The following is a 19,195-nucleotide window of genomic DNA, read 5'->3' on the forward strand; positions in this document are numbered from 1 at the left end:
CATCTAACTAGCAACTTCCTTTAGGGTTTTTGGAGTCCAGGTTTAGAGGCAGCTATCTGATTGGCTGGCCCCATTTTTTTAGGTTCCCAGCCAGCCCATGAGTGGCTGCCTTGTGGTCAGGTGTTCCTGCAGGTCCAATCCGCTGCGGCTGTGTATATGGAGTTGCATCACGTGGCCGAGTCCCCGCAAGTCAGAGGACTGCGCTGACGCCCTGAAGCGCGTCCGCCCGCATCTGCTTCGAGTCACGTGGCTGATTCTTGGCCGGGAACTGGAGTTAATAAGTTAATCTACTCCTACACTGGACTGAGTTTGGGATTTCTTTTTCATCCATCTTGTATTCTTACCAGTTAGCTAAATTTTCCTTCTTCCGGGGCCGGGAAAGGGCGGTTCTGTGACCCGCAGTGGTTAGGGCAGCTGGGTTGGCCCGCCCTGCTGGGTTTTTTTCCTCAAGTCCGAACTGTTTCAAAGTGTTTAAAGAGGAAATCGGAACGTTCTCTTTGTGCTCAGCTCCTTTAATTTTCATTAAATATGTGTTCTTCTCGGTAGCTAGAAAGATACAAGATTCTAAAGGCAAGGCGTTTGGATTAGTTTTAAAGGCGCGTTTGTGGAATTGCCGGCCTTGCATATGCTCAGTGTCCGTGTACGGGTGCCGCAGGCCGGGCCCCCAGCTGCCCGCAGGGCTTCCTGAGGGTACAGACGGACTGCAGGTGCGGACAGAGGCTCAGAGTGGAGAAGAGGGAGTCTGGTCCTAACTTGGGGTCTAGAGTTTGGTGGAAGGCTGTGGTCTGGTGTTGGGGTCCCCTCAGGCATCCAGGAACCATGAGAACAAAGGGCCCACGTGTCACTCCTTGGAGCCAGGGGTCCCGGCGTGGAGATGTTTAGCTTTGGTGGTTGGAATGCGCATATGACAGCTTCATCCTCTCCTGGTCCTTCCTTAGATGTTTTCTAGACACACACCATTGGTCTTGTACCCTGTGTGTAAAGTGGGGATGCAAGTCCTAGCAAGAACAGAAGCAGAAAAAGGAGCAAAAAGGTTTTTGTGGATCCCTTCAGTTACTCTCTGTCACCATGATGTAAAAATCTCTGCTTGTGAGCTTTCTGACTAGTTGGGAAGATGGTGTTTGCAAGGGAGGCTGCTGGGACCACAGTGGATGAGACCTTAGTTAAGTAGTTTTTAAAAGGCATTATAGCTTTTGATCCTTCTGCAATCAAAACTTTTCTTGTTAGTGACATACCACTGTGCAAAGATGGTTTTAATGAAAGGTAAGTTATAATCAGATATTAAGTGGGAGTAATTACCAAACCAGCATTTACTGGGTGCTCATGTGATACCTTGAGGACAATGTTTTTGTTAAGTGAAAGAGAGATCATGTAGAAAATTCCTGTATTACTGTAAATATGTTGATTTTCACTGTTCTCTCTAAGCGGGGTCGTGGGCATGATTGACAGTGAGGGAGCAGAGAAGGGAAGGTTATGAGAGAGAATTGCAGACTCAAACATTCGAATAACAACGAACAGATCTTTTGAAGGTGGGTCAACCTCCAGTTTTGAAAATGGTGACTTTGGTGTGCAAAGTAAAGGTGGCTGACCTGACCTGAGAAGTTTGACTTGATGGAATTGGTCAAGAAAAACCTGTTAGGATTTCATGGATGATTACTGATCATCCACGATGATCGGCACCGTCGTAGGTGCCAAGAGCATGTTGGCAGGGATAAAGTGTGGCCCTTCTCCTTGAGGAACTGTGATTCAATAACGTTTGAGGAAGATTATATTGGCACATCCATGGGTAGTGTTTTTAGTAACCACCAGATCCCCTCTAGTAAAGCAGGGCGGGGCATTGCTGACACCAGGACCTGCCATGTCAGAAAATTCTTTCCTCAGTTTGTGAGTGTCTGAGCACAAGTTTGAGGCGCCCGAGACTCTTCTGGGCAGACTTCAGATGGGGAAATAGGGATAGATTTTTTTTTTAATTTGGGGCGGGAGCAGGGGTATCCCGAGGATTTAATTAATATAAAAACTATTACTTGTGTTTGAAAGATCCTTTCTGTGTCCCTTATACCCCTGTTCCCATCAGTAGCAAGAACATATTCACTGGTCTCAGGGATTAGAACGAGAGCCATGAAGTGGCCAGGAGTGGTCGCCTGGCCTCAGGCAGGGAAGCGCTAATGTTGGTTGATGTTCCTTACCTCCCTGTTACCACTTGGCACACGCAAATGTAAATAGTGGTTTGGGTGTTCCTTCTGGCCGAGCTATGAGCTCCTTCACCGAAGCTGCTCTGGGATTTCTGTGTGATCCCACTCAGGAAAGGTTTGCTAAATACAGGATAAAAAGGACTTTCCTTCTTCCTTCTGAGGAAGGCACTTACTTCCTCTCTGGGGAAGGGGAGAAGGGGTGATTTTCGCCTGAGGTCACACTCAGGTCTTCCAAGAATTTAGCTTCAGACCATTTTGCTTTGTTCCCATTAATTTCTCTCCTCACTTCCCTGAATGTAGTTGCTCTCACTCCGTCGTCTCTGGGAATGGTTAGCGCCTTGTATTTCTCTGAAAATGCTTGCGCGCGCCCCCCCCAATATAATGCTCTCCTTCGGCTCCCACATTTTGGTGGGCTGAAGTTTGCAGATCTGTCCTTTTCTTCCAGGTGAGCCTGTTCCTCCAAACTCCACTATTCAAATGCACTTTACAGAAGAGAAGAGAAGGGAAAGCCCTTTGAAAGGCAGGTTGGGAAGTCTCCAGGGTAGTTAATGGATGATTTTGTGTGTGTGTGTGGTGGGGAGGTTTATGTTTTCTTTTACACCCCGCTGAGCAGCTCAGAGAAGGGGCTCTGGCTTCTGGGGAGAACCATGATGTCCTGCACATCGAAGCAAGGGCTGAGGGGCGGTGGGGAAGAGACATCCAATTCCCTCTTGGTGCTAGGCTTAAAATCTGGAAAAAGTAGGACTGCGGTGCAGTGAGGGGCAGATCAGGGCTTTCCTGGAGTGTCATCCCACATTGTTCTCCTTGGTGAAGAGGATGATACCAGCTGCTACCAGAAGGCAGCCTGGCGGGGTCTGCAGGTGCCCGCAGCCCCTTCGGGTCATGTAGACTTGACCTGATGCCTGCCCCTGAATCCATCCCTCCTGAGAGACTGCTGAGGTTCTCCTCCAAGCAGGAGAGAGAGAGAAACCGTGCAATTAAACTGTGCTTGTTGTTAGAGATTAGGAAGAAAGCACTAACTTTGAATTTTGGATTTTGTAGTCGGAGATTAAGACTTAATTTACACTTGCTGCTTATGAGTGAGAATGAGAAAACCTGCAGTGGTCTTTACTATTCTAATAAAGTGTCAATTTAATGGAAGAATGTAATAAAAATAGAAAAGTATAATTAAATTGATATTGTGCTGTTACTGGTCTCCGTATTATTCTCGTCTAATTACACACCATTGTCCCACTGAGAAGAAATAACTGAATTATAATTACAGAGTTGGGCTGGGGCTGCCAACAGTGAAGCGTGCCCACCGCAGTTTCCTGTCACGTGTCCGTGGTGGGCAGTGGCAGCTGATTTCAGCTTCGTCTCCTGGGGTTGTCCTGTGGGCAGCCTCTTCCTCCCCATCGCTCAGGCTGGCCCCCAAGATGAAGCCACTCCAGGAGGAAGTGATAAGGTTTGACAGGACGGGCCCTTCAAATATAAACCTGTAAAAGGGGAGCTGGCCGTGTCTTCTGGAATGCTGTGAACTTGAACCTTTTCCTTCCTCAGTTGAAGAAGTCTTGCTTCTTTAGCGCTCATTCCTTTTCACCCTTTTGAGCCTTCCGCCCCAGTGTGCTTTTTCTGGAGAGGAAGTCAGCGCTAGGAGACACAGAGCGGGTTGAGTATTGCTCCCCAAAATTAGCAAATAAGGGAAGACTCCCTTATTCTGTCCTCTTTCTCCCCAGGATTCTCCTGCCTGTCGCTGGGTTACTGTCTGCGAAGGTCCTTGGCTTACTGCACTTGGTCTCAACTGAAAGTTAGAGCCACAGCCCAACCCATGTAATTTTTTTCCCCTGTATGCTTTACTGTGCAAGTGGGCCCCATCCCATATACAGAAGATCCCCAGAGAGCTCTCAGCTGCTTGAAGCATTAGCTCCTCTATGAAAAAGAGACCGTCCAGGCCTATTTTTGGTTCTGTCCTCACGCCACTTGCCATCAAGACATTACCCCATCTCACAGGGGAAAGGCAGGCCGATAACCCTTCATTCAGGATAAACCAGAAGCAATTTGAAACCAGGAAATAGTGAAAGAATCATTAAGTGATTTTTAAATGGAGCAGCAGCCTTGGTCACTTTCATCTGGAAGCCAGAACAGTGTCACTGGTACCCTGCAGACTTGATGGGTACTCTTTCCTTCTTCCTCGCACTGTGACCTTGGCCAGGTTTGCAAGCTTGGACAAGTAACCTGATCCCTCTGGGCCTAGGGGCTGCATCCGATCAGCGGGGGATCCCGAGGCCTCCCTGCTTTGCACAGTTCTCTGGATTAAATGTAAAGGCAATTAATTGATTTACATATGGTGTCTGAAGGTCCTAGCTATTGACATTATTTCGTACTTCTCAGTGAGGGTGCAGAAGGCGCTTTGAGTGACATGCCTTTCGGCGAGCACATCACATGGCGTCTTACCTCCGCTCTTCTTGGATGTTTTCTTGCCTCTCCGTCTTCGAGTAGCAAGATAGAACATTCTTCTTTTGAACCGTGTTCCCTGCTTTTTGAAAATATCTATGATTGAATTAAATATTCATGCAGGTATGGTGTGTCGTTTGAAGGTGGCATTATCATAGGGTCCTCAGTAATTGTCTGGTGGCAGTTTGCCTCTGCATCTGTGACTTCTCCTGACGGACATCATGTTCTTTGGATTTCTCCCGCTGCAGTGGGAAAAGCATACAGAGCATAAAACAAATGAACATGACAGAAATTTACACCTTGCGAAGCATACGGATTTCTTTTGAAACTTCTCCTTTGAGGCTCAGAAAGATAAGTGGGCCTACCTTACAAACGACAGAACTACTCAACTCTCTGGTAATTCAGAAGACTTTTATGGATCCCGGATTGCTTGATCTTTGCCTTTAAATGACTCACGAGCAGGAACCATATAGTATATTCTGTATCTAATTAGCCTGGCCTCTTTTCTGAACATTTTCCTTTGGTTTTCTGGTGTCTCTAGTCCTGCATAGAAGCCATGAAGAAGAACAGCTTTGGAGGTGCCTGGGTGGCTCAGTCGGTTAAGCACCGTCAGGTCATGATGTCAGGGTCCCGGGATGGAGTCCAGCATTGGGCTCCCTGCCCAGCGGGGAGTCTGCTTCTCCCTCTCCGTCTGTTGCTCCTCCTGCTTGTGCTCTCTCTCCCTCTCAAATCAGTAAAATCTTTAGGAAAAAAAAGGAGGAACTGTTTGGCTTTACCTACTGTTGAGCTTGGCCTGTTACCCTTACCCACTTGGAGACTCCGCTTCCTTATATGTCTGCAGGCTTCAGAGCGGTTGGAAGATCAGAGGAGTTGATGTATCTGTCCTTTAGTCTTGCTTTTAGCCCAAACTCGTCTGGTTATTACCTGTATTTTCATAGCTGTTTTTTTGTACCTATAGAAAGGAGATCAATCTCCATCCTTCCTTTCCTCATCTAACCTCCAGTGAGACATGCATCTGTTTATATCATAGCTTCTGTGTCCTACAGTCTCAAGATGCTGCAGGTCGACCTCGAACAACCATCCAGTCAGCCAAAACAGTTTCCTTTGATGTGTCAGCATCTTTCTGAGACAGTATCTCCTTGTTATCAGCGATGACTTGCTTCTCTCTCCCGGAGCATTTTATTTTGGTCCGGATACAGGGGTTTGTGGACTCTGAGACAGATGTCTGGATAACAGGACCTTGCCCGCAGGCGAAACTAGTGTGTGGTGTTTGACTGGTGACCTCTGGGGAGAGCGGTGGCTGCAAGGGTGTGTTGGCTTTAGGTAAATTAAGCGAGTCACTCAAGATTTCTGTTTTTGTTTTTTTTTTTTTTTTCTGTATGCCGGCAATACGATAATACAAATGATACTTAAGTTTTTAAAAAGGTAACTTTTGGGGCTCCTGGGTGGCTCAGTCAGTTAAGCATCTATTTTTTCTGCTCAGGTCACAATCTTCAGAGTTCTGGGATCGAGTCCTGCATCGGGCTCCCTGCTCAACGTGGAGTCTCCTTCTCCCTCTGCCTCTCCCCCTGCTCATGCTCTCTCGCTCTCTCTCAAATAAATAAATAATCTTTTTTAATTTAAAAAAAAGGGTAACTTTTTCTTCTTTCTGCAGGTACCATAATTCACACTTGTATTGGAAGGGTGATAGCTCATTCTTAGTTGAGAAAGTCTTTAATGAAATTAAATGAGGAAGCAAGTCTAAGCCTTTAAGGGGGTGTGTGTCGAAGATGACTTAGAAACTCTTCGATCATACTCATTTTCATATACATGGTCTGTAAATGTTCTACTTGCTAGTAATTGTGTTCAATAAAGAATGAGAATTTCAACAGGTTGCTACCCTTTTACCGTGTAGTAATTCTTATAGTTTGAAAAATGATTTTTTCTTGCTTTTTTATCTTTCTCTGTATCATCAACTAGCAAATTATTTGCCTGACTGGAGAAAAGATAATTCAGAAAAGTGTATGGTTTTAAAACTCATGCTCTAGGGACGCCTGGGTGGCTCAGTTGGTTGGACGATTGCCTTCGGCTCAGGTCATGATCCCGGAGTCCCGGGATCGAGTCCCGCACCAGGCTCCCGGCTCCACGGGGAGTCTGCTTCTCCCTCTGACCTTCTCCTCGCTCATGCTCTCTCTCACTCTCTCTCTCTCAAATAAATAAATAAAATCTTTAAAAACAAAAGCAAAAAAACTAATGCTCTACCATTAGGTATACTTGTTACACGGTTTTTGTGAGTGGTGGATTTGCTTTGCTTGCTTCTGCATGACTTCGCCTAATAAAATTTACTCTGTGTACCGTGGCAGCCAGAAATTAGCTGGGAAGTGGGAAAGAACAGTTTTTTGCTCTGGATAGAGAATAAGAAGTAAACAGTAGTTACCTTGGGCTTTAGTTTTTTTCTTAGAAACAGCTTGTTTTCTTATAAGCTGCTCATTACATTTTAATTTACTTAGTATTTTCTTCTAGGTTGGAAGGAAGATTGATACAGACAAAAGCAACATGATTCAGGTAAATGGGCTTTTAATTTCTTTATGTACCTTTTAGACTTGATTTGTATTTCCCATGTTTTTCCACGGAGAAGACCTTAAAAAAAAACACACCCAATTTTTGTGGCCAATTTGAATAGTTAAAGAACGTTTTGGGTATATAAAGATAACAATCAAATGCTTACCTATACCATTTAATTAACTTAGTCACTTATTGTATATTTAATAATTGTGTGTCTCTGTCATACAATATTATAGCTCATGCTGTCTCCTACCTCAGAGTAGTTTTCTTCCCTTTTCCTCCCAGTCCTTACGTACATATCTGATGTTGGCGTCTCTGTTATTGGTACATTGTTAAAGCACCCAGTAGCATTTTCCAGAGCACATTACCATTTTGGTTGGCGGCGATGCAGCACATTGGGAATCCGTGTGTGAGGCTATAATTGGAAGTTTTACTCCAAGCTGTAAGTAACCACGTGCCCAGTGTTAGGACAGCTGTTATCTTGGAGCTGTCCACTGGGTGACGGTTTGTGGGTTGGCTTTGTTAAATATTCTTTCCTCCTTTCTTGCTTCCATCTATTCATTTGTTTAGTATATTTATTTTGAGGCAAGTACATGCCCATTGTTTACAATTAAAATAAGACTATAACAGGGATGTTTGGGTGGCTCGGTCGGTTAAGCGTCTGACTCTTGATTTCAGCTCTGGTCGTGATCTCAGGGTTGGGAGCTCAAGCCCCACATCTGGCTCCTCGTGCAGCACTGAGTCTGCTTGGGATTCTCTCTCCCTCTCCCTCTGCTTCTCCTGCCCGCTCACACACGCTCTCTCTCAAACAAATAAATGAATCTTTAAAAGAAAACACAGTACGGTGACAGCCATTCCCCCATTGCACTTACGCTGCCATCACTCCTGTGCCCAGAGGCAGCCCTTTCTGACTCTTCTCCTTATACTCTCTCGCATTTGCCTATTTCTAAATAACACACCATAGGCTGTGAGTGTCACTTATTGGTCTCTCTTAAAATTTTAGACTTTTACTGATTTCCTGCTAAGGATTTAGCCCTCACACGTCATCCCTTACTCTCAGCTTGCGCTGCCCCTCCTGTCTCCACTTGATGCGTATAGTCGTGTTACTGTGTGTGAGTACATTAGTATTTAATGTTTGCTTTATTACGACCGGGTTTTGTTTGTGGCTGAGCATTGTGACGCTTACGTAGAAATGTCTCAGGGTGTTCTGCTTCCCAGCTGGTTGTGTGTGATCTGCTTTGTTTCTCTGGAAAATGTTTGACCTTCTTTATCCCCCAGAGTGCTGAAGTTCCCAGCTGGGACACAGATCTTACAATCTTTTGATACCAGTGGTCCTTTCAATTCTGAAACTCATATCCTTCAGTTCGGGAAATTTTCTTATACTACTTGGATAATGTCCTTTCCACTCTTTTTTTCCTCTTTCTTGAGAGCTTATTATTTGGATATTTGGACCCACTGGTTTGATTCTCTCATTTTCTTATGTTTTTTTCTGAACTTTTTTTTTTTTTTTTAAAGATTTTATTTATTTATTTGACTGAAAGAGAGGGAGCACAAGCAGGGGGAGTGGCTGGTAGAGGGAGAGTGAGAAGCAGGCCTCTTGCTAAGCAGGAGCCCGATGCGGGGGTTGATCCCAGGACCTTGGGATCATGACCTGAGCAAAATGTGGACTCTTAACCGACTGAGCCACCCAGGCGTCCCTTCTGAACTATTTTCCATCTCTGTGTGTTTTTGTTCTTTCTGAGAGATTTTCCTGTTATTGTTGAACTTTTAATTTCTGCCAGCATGTTTTAATTTTTATTGGTCTCTGAATATTTTATTTTTAAAAAGAGGATCCTGTTCTTGTTTGATAGGAATAGGGATGGTTTGTTTGGATGGGGAAAAGATCTGGGACTCTAATTGCCCCTTCACATTTTGGCTTCAAACAACACGGTAGTTTTTTGACTGTACAGTTCTGTACGTCAGAAGTTTAATGGTTCTCACTGGGCCCCAGTCAAGGTGTCTGGTTGCCTTCCTTCCTGGCAGTTCTAGAGGAAAATCCATTCCCTGCCTTGTTCTAGCTTCTACAGGCTGGCTGCCATCCTTGGTTGTTGGCCCCCTTCCAGGTAGGGGCTGCTTTAAGTGAGCAGGTCAAATATGTCTCATACTGCATTTCTCTGAGTTCTTCTGCCTCCCTCTTTCACTTTTTAGGAATCTTGTGATGACACTGGATCCACCTAGATAATCCAGGATAATCTCCTCCTATCTTTTTTTTAATTGTGGTAAAAAACAAAAAATATAAAATTTACCATTTTAACCATTTCTAAGTGCCTAGTACATAGCGTAAACTCTATTGATACTGTTCTGCCGCAGACCTCTAGAACTTCTTCATCTTATGAAACTGAAACTCTGTACCCATGGACGGAGCTCTCCCATCCTCCTGCCCTAGCCTCTGGCATCCACTCTTTACTCCCGATCTCTAAGAGCCTGACTGCTTCACGTACCTCATGGAAATGGAGTCTTAGACTTTTCCTCTCTGGGCGACAGGCTTCTCTTACTCAGCATAATGTCCCCAAAGTTCTTCCATGTTGTAGCACATGACAGGATTGCCTCATTTTTTAAAAAAATTTTTAAATTTTTTAATTAACATATAATGTATTATTAGCCCCAGGGGCACAGGTCTGTGAATTGCCAGGTTTACACTTCACAGCACTTACCATAGCACATACCCTCCCCAATGTCCATAACCCCACCACCCTCCCTACCCCTCTCCGCCCGGCAACCCTCAGTTTGTTTTGTGAGATTAAGAGTCTCTTATGGTTGGTTTCCCTCCCAATCCCACCTTGTTTCATTTTTTCCGTCCCTACTCCCCACAACCCCCTGCCCTGCCTCTCAAATTCCTCATATCAGAGAGATCATATAATTGTCTTTCTCTGATTGACTTATTTTGCTCAGCATGATACCCTCTAATTCCATCCACGTTGTCGCAAATGGCAAGATTTCATTTCTTTAGATGGCTGCATAGTATTCCATTGTGTATATATACCACATCTTCTTTATCCATTCATCTGTTGATGGACATCTAGGTTCTTTCCATAGTTTGGCTCATTTTTAAATTAATTAATTAATTAATTAATTTTTTAAAATGTTTTTAAAGATCTTATTTATTTGACAGAGAGAGATCAGAAGTAGGCAGAGCAGCAGGCAGACAGAGAAGGGGAAGCAGGCTTCCCGCTGAGCAGAGAGCCTGACGTGGGGCTCGATCCCAGGCCCCTGAGATCATGACCTGAGCCGAAGGCAGAGGCTTACCCACTGAGCCACCCAGGTGCCCCGTGGCTCATTTTTTAAGACTAAGTGTTAGTATCCCATTTTGTGTCTGTACCACTTTTTCTTTAACGATTCACCCATTGATGGACATTTAGGTTGCTTCTCCCTCTTGGCTATTGTGAATAGTGCTGCAGTGAACCTGGGTGTGCAGGTATCTTTGTTTTAAATTTTTTTTTTATTTAAAAATTTTTCCCCACGTTTTATTCACCTATAATTAACATTTAGTGTTCTGTTAGTTTCATGTGTACAATATACTGATTTGCAGTTCTCTACATCACCCCGTGCTCATCGTGACAGGTGCACGCCTTCATCCCCATCACCTGTTTCCCCCATCCTCCTCCCATACCTCCCCTTCAGTGACCGTCAGTCATTTGTCTCGAGTTAAGATTTTGTCACTCTTTTTCTTTGTTTCTCACTTGTTTTGTTTCTTAAATTCCACCTATGAGTGGAGTCATGTGATATTTGTTCTTCTCTGACATAATTCACTCAGCATTGTACCCTCTGGCTCCATCCATGTCGTTGCAAATGGCAAGATTTCATTCTTTTTTATGGCTGAATAATATTCCTGTGTGTGTGTGTGTGTGTGTGTGTGTGTGTGTGTGTATCACATCTTCTTTATCCATTCATCAGTTAGTGGACACTTGGGACTGCTTGTGTGATTTGGTTGTTACAAATAACACTGCAATAAACAGGGTTGCACATAGCTTTTTGAGTTAGTGTTCTTGTACTCTTCAGGGTAAATACCCAGTAGTGCGATTGCTGGGTCGTAGGGTAGCTCTATTTTCAAGTTTTTAAGGAGCCTCCATACTGTTTTCCAGAGGGGCTGCCCCAGTTTGCCTTCCCACCAGCAGCGTACACAGGCTCCTTTTTTCCCACGTGCTCACCAACACCTTGTGGTTTCATCCCTTCCCTCCTTCGCAGCCACTGACAGTGCGAGGTGCTTCTCTCAGGTGGATTTTTATTTCCCCTGATGATCAGTGATGCTGAGCCCCCTTTTATATCCCTCTGAACCACCTCTGTGTCTTCTTCGGAGAAATGTCTCTTCAAGTGCTTTGCCCGTTTTTTAAATTGGGTTATTTGTCCTTTGGGTTAACTTGTAGGAATTCTTTTTTTAAAAAATTATTTTTATTAACATATAATGTATTATTTACCCCAGGGTTGTAGGAATTCTTTATGTATCCTATGTATTAACCCCATTATCGTATATGTAGTTTGAAAATATTTTTTCCCACCCCATAGTCTACATTGTGACTGACTATTCCCATTTGTCTATGTTTTTTTCTGTAGCCTGCACTTTTGGGGTCAGATCCAAGAAATCATTGCCGGGCCCAGCATCATATGTTTTCTTCCAGCAGTTTTTATTATCAGCTCTTCCGTGGAGGCCTTGAATCCAGTTTGAGTTAATTTTTGTGCGTGGCATCAGGGAAGGGTCTAACTGCTCTGTGCAGACTTTTAGCCAGTCCCTGTCCAGCCCGCCCCTTCCCCTGTCCTTCTGAGGAACCCCAGCCCCGTTCCCTGAGCAGTCGGCTAGGGTTGTTTGCTTCTCTGGGCAGGGAGGTCCCAGTATGCTCTGCGGGGCTCGGCGGTCATCTCTGCTTTTGGCTTCCAAAGTGTCGCTGGTGTCTCTTGTCTCCTCTCACCTACTTTTCTCTTCTCTTTGTCCTTAGGAATTTTGGTCTTTTTCTCGCTTTACTACAATTCTAATTGCGGGGGGATTTGGAGGGAAGCAGAGATAAACAGCTCCATTCTGTGGGTCATCGATTATTCCAAAATCCAGATTGCTCTTTTAAATGATATTAAATGTCATTTTTTTATCATGATAATTAAATATCATTTAAAAAAGCAATCTGGATTTGGGGCTTTTAAAAAATGGTATCAGGATGTGATAAAAAAAATGGTTGTCAGGATGTGCCTCCAGAAATAATTGTTGAGTCTGTTCCTTTGCTTCCTTTTCTCTGAAAACATCTAAGGCCAACATTGGTTGAAGTTACTTTCCCGGACGTTATTTTATAATTCAAAATAAACAGATTTTTGTTCATAATATGAGGTCTTGAATATAAGATGATACCTGTTTCCTGAGGTACACTTTTCTTGTGGGGGAAAAATCCTTGCTTTATCATTAGGTGTCTATTCTGTATGTTTTATTATCAGGAGATGATGTTCTTTTATGTATATTTTACTCCGAAGCTTTAATTCAATAGTCTTGAGTCAGTGTAACGACAAGCCTAATTTTTGTTAGTTTTTTAGTTAATTTGTGACTGTAGCTTTCTTTGCAACTGTACACAACTTCCTCGACTTACCGTGAGCTTATGTCACGATAAACCCGTCATAAGTTAAAAGTATTGTAAGTTGAAAATGCGTTTTTGCTACAGCTAATATACTGAGCATCATAGCTCAGCCCAGCCTACCTTAACCATGCTTGGAACGCTGACCTTAGCCTCTAGCTGGGCAGAGTCAACTAACACAGAGCCTAGTTTATAATCAGGTGTTGAATGAGTCATGTAATTTATTCAATACTGAATTCAGTACTGAAAATGAAAACCAGAGGGGTTGTGTGGGTACAGAATGGCTGTAAGTTACCCTCATGTCTGCTGGATGCCTGGGAGCTGAGGCTTGCTGCCGCCCAGCATCATGAGAGAGTATTCTACTGCAGAGCCCTAGACCAGGAATCGATCCAAATTCAAAGCATGGTTTCTGCCGAATGTGTATTGCTTTTTGCATTGTCATAGTCAAGAAGTCGTAAGTTAAACCATCATAACCCAGAGACCACCTGTATTTGATTATTTCCAGGTATAGTCCTATTTCTCATAGACAGGATAAAGAGAGGGTAATCAGGGGACTGCCTTAGTTTCTGACAAGATTCTCTGCGCTGTTAAGAGTGGTTTCTTTTATTGCAAGAATTGTTTCCTCACAAAGTTAATCCTCTTGGGTAGGTTCAAGATGGCTGCCATTCTGTTTGGCACATGGCCTTAGGATTTTTATCCTGGTGTCCAAGGATGGGCTTCAGAGAGCTAAAGGTCTTTCTGAAATTTGAGTGGTACCAGAGTAGCCTTCGCCTTCATCAGCTAGTCAGTGATGCAGGGCTTATGTAACCCTGGAAAGGGTTGAGGATGCACTTCTGATAGATGGTTCTAGAGAGAAGAAAACAGAATGCTGTTGATGAAGCGCGACTACAATGAGATGCTCTGTTGCAAGCTGCCATTAGATTACACATTTGTGTGGAAGTACCAGCAGCTGTCGATGAGGGACTGTATGAAAAGGGCTCTCTGTTCTTTGTCAGATGCAAAAACATCTCTAACTTCCTGGTTATGCAGAAACCCTTTGACACGGATGTAACCAGCAGGTAGCGTTCGCAAGGGTAATGGTTTGGCCTCAGAGAAGGGACCACCTTTTTATCAACTCATAAAGAGGGTAACCCTAGTTACCGTTTGTTTTCATACTGAGGTTGTTGTAGTTGATTTGTGAAAATCAGTTATTCCTTGACAAAGAATGTAGATAAATACATAAAAAGAGAAATGCCTCTGTGACGTAGAGAGTTACAGACTTGAGTTTTCAATGAAGAAAAGGTGCGGTTTCAAGTTATGTGTATTTTTGGCAAAAAAAAAAAAAACAAAAAAAACAGCTTGGAAAGAGGAGGGTAGGAGTTGGGAAGGCCTGTTGTGCATTTTTTGTTTTCTGATCGAGCGCTTTCATTTCGCTTCCAGTGACGTGGCCTGAGTTGATAATGTGCCTCTGAGCTTCAGGGTTAGATGGTTCCATTTTCCCCGTGGCTGAGCTCATGTTGCTCCTTTCTTCCAGGGCCACCACTGAGATCTTTGGGGGTTTCCCAGAAGCGTGTGGTTGGGAACGTCATGAAGGATGAGACAGGAGCCGGCCCGAGGAAGCGTGCATGAGAATAACGTGGAAGGAGCCCATCGGTAGATGCAGAAGGGCTGCTTTGGGAGGTAGGTGGGAGCCAGAGCTGGGGCTGACCCTGCCCTGGCACGTTCTGCTGCCCCCTGTCCACCGGAGCCGCTCTCTGTGCTCAGGGATGGGCGTTGCTCACCTTCTGGCCCCAAAAGCAACTTGACCTTGCAGGGGGCTGTTGCTCTTAACTCCTCCTGGCACAGCTCTGAGGCAGGGTCTCCAGAGCCCTTTCTGTTGCTCAAAGGCCAAGAAAGACCATAAAGGCAGCTTGCAACTCTGGGTAGAGAGGAGTGATGAAGATTTGTAGCCTGTGATTCTGGGAACTGGGCAGCCAGTATGGAAGCTCAGTGAGGATGTGGCCTTTGAATTAGCTATTCCTTCCTGGCTTTATTCTTCCCCTGACCGATGCCCAGTGAGTTGTGAACTTTGACCCCTTGCGCCCTCCCTGCAAACCCAGTGATGGTGTGGTGGGCTTACTTCATTTCCTTGCTGATAGTCTGTAATTCTTATCTTCTCAGTAACTAACGCTTATTGTCAAGGTCAGGGTCACCCATTATTTCCTATCCTGTGAGCTTCAGTGGGTGTCTCTTGATATGCTGGCTCTTTTCTTTCTTTAAGATTTTATTTATTCATTCGACAGAGAAAGAGACCACAAGTAGGCAGAGAGGCAGGCAGAGGGAGAGGGAAGCAGGCTCCCTACTGAGCAGAGTGCCTGATATGGGGCTCCATCCAGGAACGTGAGATCATGACCTGAGCTGAAGGCAGAGACCTAACCCACTGAGCCACCGAGGCTCCTGCTGGCTCCTTTTTTATGGAAGTGGCCACGTCCTGTATGTGTCACTTTGGTCCATTAGGCTATTTTGTTTTCCTTTTACTCTACCAACGTAGAACGCTACAGATAGACCCCGGGCCAAGTATTTAAGTCTTTGATCATCACATCATCATAGGAACATTAAACAAGTCCTGTTTCCTAGATGAGGATCCTGAGGATCCAAGTGGGTATTTCCCATGGTGCAGCTGGGCAGACAGGGCGGTGGGCAGTATGTCTGTCTCACACTCGGCGCTGTGGAGACCGTGTTGCTGTCAGGATTTGAAACAACCCTGGTGCCCATGGTATCATAACTCTTCCACTCTATTTTTTCCACCAGTGTCTGCTACTTGTTCTCATTTCGTGGATTCTTGGTTTTTTTTTTTTTAAGATTTTATTTATTTATTTGACAGAGATCATAAGTAGTCAGAGAGGCAGGCAGAGAGAGAGAGGAAGTAGGCTCCCCGTGGAGCAGAGACCCCGATGCGGGGCTTGATCCCAGGACCCTGGGATCATGACTGAGCCGAAGGCAGAGGTTTTAACCCACTGAGCCACCCAGGCGCCCCAGATTCTTGGTTTATGATCATACTTAAACATTGAATGAGCTTATTGAAATTTAGTATTTTCAAGAGTTATTGTTTCATAATTTTACTGAGACTATATTATCAGTCTGAGATGTGATGAAAAATGTCCCTTTCCTAATGGAGGCTGTCCTGGGTTCTTGGATAAGTCGTGAGTTGATGCCGAGGCTGGTGTAGGCAGAGGCCTGGGCTTGCATGTTTGCGATGCCGCCCCCATCACCCAGACCCTTCCAGGACCAGGTTAGTGAAGACAACACAGCGGAGACACTCCACTTTGCCAGAAATCTTCTCATGTAGTTCACAGAGGTGTTCTGGAGCCCAGATCCTTCCAAGTGTAGACCCGTGTCTTCAAGTGCACAGCGTTGGCTGAGCGGTCCTGTCAGTGTGCCCTGCTGGGAAGTCGCCCTCAAGGATGTGAGCTTTCAGTGTGAGTCAGTTTGGGAATAAATGGAATCCACTTTATTTTTCAGTAGTGGGCTACATGATTAGAAGCTCCGTTTCTTTAGGCTTCTGAAGAATTTTTATTTACTTATCGGACGCTCTGTGTACCTATACCTACTTTGAATCTTCACCAAAAGCCTGGCGGTAGGCGGGGTCTGCTTTCTTGGAAGTGTGACTCAGCTGTGGCTGGGACGTCGGGCAGCTTGCCTGGCCTCGGGCACTCGGAGACTGGCGGAGCCAGCACTCGAACCCAGATTGGTTTGATTTCCCGGACTGTGCTCTTGACAATGACCCTGCCTCACTGGTTATACACCGCAGGGACACTGACGGGGCAGACACATCCAGGAGTTTTTTTATGCTTTGCATTATTACACAGGCAGCCTTACAACAAACAGTTAAATAAGCCTCGTGGAGGGCGAGGCTTCTGGATGAGCCTGGTGCTTGCACTGGTGAGGCCGCATCCGGTGGCTCGTGGTGAACCGAGCCGCCTCTGCATGGCTGGGACGAGGATCTGCTCCGGCCGCCCCTTGTCCCTCATGAGCTTCCTGTGCTGCTCGCAGCAACGAGGCTCAATTCCCCTGAATGGTGGCACGAGCTTCCTCCTGCTACTTCCGAAGCAGTGGGGCCTGGAGTCTGGCCACACAATCACACAGATCAGGGCAGCTCCGGCATTCACAGAGGAATCTCTGAACTTCTCAAATTCTTGTTTGCAGATTTTCACTCTCCTGGGTGTTTAATGTGGTTGAGGCTTCATGTACTAGTTCAGTGAGCATCTCCCCCACCACCCCGAGTGTCCACCCCGCTGTTTTCTTTGGCTGTTTCACGTGAGTTCCCCAACGGAGGTGCTTACAACTGAGAGGGGTGAACAGTCAGTAGACGCGCTCCCCCCAGAACAGGCTGACTTGAGGCAGGGACTGTAACGCAGTGCTCCTTGTCCTTCTTCTCTTCCAGATGTCGCTTTCAGGAAGGAAAGCCTGGGAATCACGATGGCATAGAAAACCTAGGGGAGGTTGGCCAAGAGAAGGAAAACACACGTTCACATGGTATTACTTGAGGTTTCCCTTCTGCCTGTATTTCTCCTGCAGGCACACCAGGCTTCCTGGATTTGGTACTTGACATAAGCCCTCCAGTTGGAATTCCCATAGACTGACGTGCTTTGAAGTTCACAGTTCCGTAGCTGGTCCTCCAACGTTCTAAGGTTAGGAGAGACGGAGGGCTAGCCTTACGAGCACTGGTGGTGGAAGGTAACTTTAGTGATTGGGTCCGCATGGGTGGTCGTTATAACTTGTTAGGGGCTGTAGGAGACCGGTTCCTGTGTTAGGGTTGATGCGGACAGTGGGAGGGCATTCTTGTCTTCGGATACGGTGCGGTGGAGCCTGGCAATTTGTGAAATCTGCATTACCTGTTTTTGTTTCCTTCTGTGCCTTTGCTTACACTGCTCTGTGGGAGACTTACTCCTTTCCTTTTGTGCCTGCTTCACTCCCATGTGATGTTCCAAGTCCAGTGCAAATAGCTCAACTCTCTTGCCTTCTGGCTGCTTTAAAGACTCTGCTTTGTCTTTGGTGCTTGTGGTTTCTTACATCCAAGTGGGGAGCTCTCTTTCCTTGCTCCTTCCCCTTCTCCTGATGGGGACTTTTTGGATTTTCTGAGTCCGAAGATTGATATTAGGGAAATTTCACCATTATTTATTACAATAATGCCTCTACCTAGTTTATTATTTTCTTCAATAAGAACCCCCCACCAGGCATATGGTAAGAGTTTCTCACTTCCCTGGTCTGTGTCCCTTTTTCATTTTTGTTGTCTTTGTCCTTGCCTGCACAATTCTGGATCATTTCTTTGCATTTGTCTTTTGAGTCACCAGTTTCTTTTCAGCTTATTTTTAATCTGCTGTTTACACTGTCCTTGATAAAAAAAGGATTTTTACACTTCCAAATTTTGTTTATGTATTTATCCATTCATTTACTTATTTATTTATTTCACCCTACTGCTTTGTCTACAGAGACTAGACAAAGGTACAACACCTAGAATATAGGTGCTCAATAAATATGTTTTTTTTAATTTTGAAATATTTAGCCATTATTTTTGGTCCCTTCTGAAGTCCATGTGGTAATACTTTTAAATGAGATTTTACTCCTTTTCAGACTTCCCTTATTTATTGAGATATGTTAAATCTGCTTATTTTATGTTGCCTTCGAGCGTTTGAATTCCGGCATGTGACATCTTTTCAGATCTGACTCATTTGCCTGTGTCTGTTGGCACTCGTTCACGGTGATGTGTTTCCTTGCGTGTTTGTGGTTTATTGACTGTGAACTCACGTTCCTTAGCAGTTTTATCTGTGCAAGTTCTTTAAGGCCTAGTTTGAAGTAGTTACATTTGCTCCTTTCAGGTACCAGTAGGCACCATCAACTAATTCCCTACTTGTGGTTTTTTGAATTTGGACCACAAAACCACAGAGAACTCGTTGCCAGTTATAGATTCTCAAGGGAGATTTTCCACCCCATCCCCCACCCCAAATATACCCACTTTAAAAAGAAATCACCCGTATCCCGAGGGCCCAGTTCTGTGGGGTCCAGTGTAACGAAGGGGTCTGTTCAGCTCACAGCTGAGTAACCTGGGTTTATGGCCTCTCTGGTCTGCAGAAGGATCATCACAGAGGGTCAGCGTGACCGGAGGTTCTGGTTCCGCACCTTTCCCACTTCTCCTGTCTCTTCCTTTATTGTCAACTCACCAATGCATTTAAGAAGATGTTGTATTTTCTTCTTCTTCTTTTGTTATTTTTATTTGGGCAGGGGTGCTGTAAGGTATCTGTTGTGTCATTCTGTGGGAAGGAAGGATCTGGTTTTGTTGCTTTGTTTTTAGTAGGTACTTCTTTTTTGTGTGTGTTATTTTTTTGAAAGATTTTATTATTTGAGAGTGAGAAAAAAGAGAGAGAGAGAGCACAAGCAGGGGGAAGCACAGAGGGAAAGGGAGATGTGGAACTGATCCCA

The 19,195-nt window shown here is 44.9% G+C and overlaps 1 protein-coding gene across 1 annotated transcript in view; it reads left to right on the top strand.

Moving 5' to 3' along the window:
- Positions 1-19,195, top strand: part of LOC111145303 (sphingomyelin synthase 1) — a 260,654-nt gene that overhangs the window by 115,937 nt on the left and 125,522 nt on the right. The window contains exons 4-5 of the mRNA XM_022500142.1: positions 7,128-7,169; positions 14,271-14,416. The gene's annotated coding sequence lies outside the window, so the exon portion shown is untranslated. The remainder of the gene's footprint in view (positions 1-7,127; positions 7,170-14,270; positions 14,417-19,195) is intronic.

Source organism: Enhydra lutris, unplaced genomic scaffold (genome assembly GCF_002288905.1).
Source record: "Enhydra lutris kenyoni isolate GAN:26980312 unplaced genomic scaffold, ASM228890v2 scaffoldscaffold12, whole genome shotgun sequence".
Lineage (NCBI taxonomy): Eukaryota > Metazoa > Chordata > Mammalia > Carnivora > Mustelidae > Enhydra > Enhydra lutris.